The 2,897-nt window shown below is 37.4% G+C and overlaps 1 long non-coding RNA gene across 13 annotated transcripts in view; it reads left to right on the top strand.

The window, feature by feature from the left end:
• LOC110468258 (uncharacterized) overlaps nucleotides 1–2,897 on the top strand; it is a 75,327-nt gene that overhangs the window by 29,696 nt on the left and 42,734 nt on the right. For all 13 annotated transcript variants that reach the window (XR_014956328.1, XR_014956326.1, XR_014956332.1 and 10 more), the window contains one exon: nucleotides 2,331–2,408. This is a non-coding gene — a long non-coding RNA (uncharacterized LOC110468258). The remainder of the gene's footprint in view (nucleotides 1–2,330; nucleotides 2,409–2,897) is intronic.

Raw genomic sequence — 2,897 nt, forward strand, 5'->3', positions numbered from 1 at the left:
TCTGTTTTGGGTCTGCCCATCAGATGTGTATGATCCAGTAGCTAATGGAGAGATGCAGGCAGAGCAAGATTTGAGAGAAATTACCTTCTTCAGGTACCATGTCTCTTTTCTTTGTCTCTGAGCTCTGGATTTTGGCTATGACATTGTGATGAAGTACAGGACTGGAGCAACAATTTATTTTTGACATTCAAAATTAGGTGACATAACTTCTCTGGTCAGGATATCCCATCATAAAGTTTTCCTCCTGGACAGAAGAATGCAGGCTGAGATTAGACCGCAGCAATCACGTTGAGATGATGAACAGACCCTTGGAGTCCTTTGGAGAATTTGCTGTTCACATATTGCTGCAGCACGTCCAAGTGTTCTGCTGGTGATTTGGAGAGGGGAAGGCTTGCAGCTTTGATGGGACAGATGGAGCAGAGCTCAGTGCCTGCGTTGGTGGCTTGGAAATGAGAGTGCAGGAGTTTGTGATTGTCACCCCACTCCCCATCCCACCAGAGCTGCGTGGAGCAGGAGGGGGTACCCTCACTGCCTGGGGGCCCCAGGACTTGGCAGCCAGTGTGCAAAATTCCCTCTAGGCACGGTGAGAACCCAGGGAAAGAGAGCTCAAGAGACCAGAAGAACAGCTTCAGTTCCTTTCGTTCTACTTGATTCTGCAGGAAAAGAAAGTCCAAGTCAACAAGAAAAAAAGTAATGATGAAAATGTCATCCATTTGTACAAAGCCACTGTTCTTGTAGCTCCTTCATTTTCTCAATCTGCAATTTTGGAGAAGACTAATAGATAGATTTTCTTTAAAAACAGATTTGAAGACCTTTAGGGTCAAAGGAATTTGCAATTTCACATTTCTAATTTTTTTTCCTCATTCTTGTTACTTTAGGAGAACATAAAAAGAGTTTTGTTTAAATGTACTTAACAAAGAAATCCAAGTCACCTCAGGCTGGAATTCGAAAGTCTGAATTCAATTAAATGAATTTTTAAAGATCTATTCATAATGCCTTAAAGGGTTTGTGTATGAGGAATGTTTTTATTTTTTTCCAGTCCTTCCAAGAGTGTAAGTATCACATCCTTTTTCTTTAGACTAGTGGCCTATTTTCTCCTTGATGTATCTTCTCATTTAGAATTCTAAATCTAATGATTTTTTTTCTCATGCTGACAAAGAGAATAAAAAGCTCTACACTGTTTTCTTTAACATTTTAAAATCTCAAACAAACATGAAAACTGCAAGAAGTCACTTAAAAACAGTTATATTAAATAAGTGCCACAGCAGAATTGGGTCCTTCTCCTGAAAGTAGAACAAACGAAAATGAAAAAAAAACTCTTCAAATAAGCATTGAATTTCCCCAGGTGGAGATGAAACACTGACTGTTATCTCTAAGGCTATTTATGTTAGTCAAAGTTTTGTGCCCTAAGAACATGAACATCTTAGTGTTTGGAGATCAAAAAAGAGGCTTTCATTTTACCTTTTGCCCAACCAATGGCCCTAGAAATTGAGCAGCGTGCTGCCAGCTGCCTATTCAAGCAAGATGCATTGCAATGGAAAAAACCTTTCATATTCCTTCTGTTCCTAGGTACCTGTGTGCTGTGCACACATTTCATCACAGCCAGTCAAAATCTTTTCCCACCAGTCTAACAAATATATATTCTTGCTTCACAAATCCCAACCCTGAAAAATAGAAATTACTTCATTTTAATGTCTCGCTTCGTATCTGGAAGTATCTCTTTCCAATAATTCATTTGCTTTGTTTTTTGTCATTCTGTTGCTAACAGAAACACAAGAATGAAGGTTTATAATAGCTTGCATTATACCGTCTTGTTTCAGTATTTTTTTCTGCAGAGATAAAACTTCCAAATTTCCCATTGTAAAAAGAAATTTTCCCAGGCTTGGTTATATTTAAAAGCGAAATTATTTGGAAAGTTTGAGTTAAATCTCATAAGTGGCTTTTAAATGAGGGGAGAATGAGAAGCATAGGAAACTTGGTAAGGTCACAGGACGTGATCCTGCTCCCACAGACATCAGCAAGAATGTTCCCAAAGTCCTCCCAGAGGATCTAGAACCAGGGACAGGGACTGTTGCTCTGAATTATTTGTATAGGCAGAGTTTCCAAAGAGTCTCGGTGCAGCACTGGTGTGAAGTACAAATCCCAAACTTGACAAGGCAACATGAGCCTGTACAGATTACCACAGCCTGGATGAACCACTGAACTACACACAAGACTCCAAAGCTGTTTGGTTCTCACTCAGCAAAGCCCTGCACAGTAAACTTGCCTGTTTATCATGGGTGGAAGAAAGCAGAACATTCACCAGACCCTTGTTTTGTGTCTTTCCATAGCTTTGCTTTTTCCTGATGCATTTTCACTTAAAAAGAAGAAAAGGAGCAAACCAACAACCACCACCACTACTAATAATGGTAACAACAACAGCAAATATATTGTAATCTAATCTAATCTAATCTAATCTAATCTAATCTATTATATAATATAAATAATAATATATACTACAATACATTAATAATACAGATTATTAAATATTATTTATATTATTGTATATTATGATATATAATAATATAAATTACTTATAATGAAATATAATTTTTAAACTGTTATTGTTAATAAAACCAACCCACTGATCAAAACATTCCCTTGTTCCCAGTGAATAGATCCGCATTCTTTCAATCTTTATGCTGAAACAAAACTCTGCTAGTGATCAAGTAGATAAGTTTGTTTTTGTCTATATCCATGTTATGACAAAAGTCCCTTGCAAGGATAGCTTCATGTTATATGCGAGGAGTCAGTCCTGTGTAAATGGCCATAGTGAACAAGTTTTGGAAATTTAGTATTCAGTTTTGCTGACACAACTGTAACCTTCTCTATTTTTCTCTACTGTTCTTTTCCTGCAG

This window comes from Lonchura striata, chromosome 6, assembly GCF_050655825.1.
Source record: "Lonchura striata isolate lonStrDom1 chromosome 6, ASM5065582v1, whole genome shotgun sequence".
NCBI lineage: Eukaryota > Metazoa > Chordata > Aves > Passeriformes > Estrildidae > Lonchura > Lonchura striata.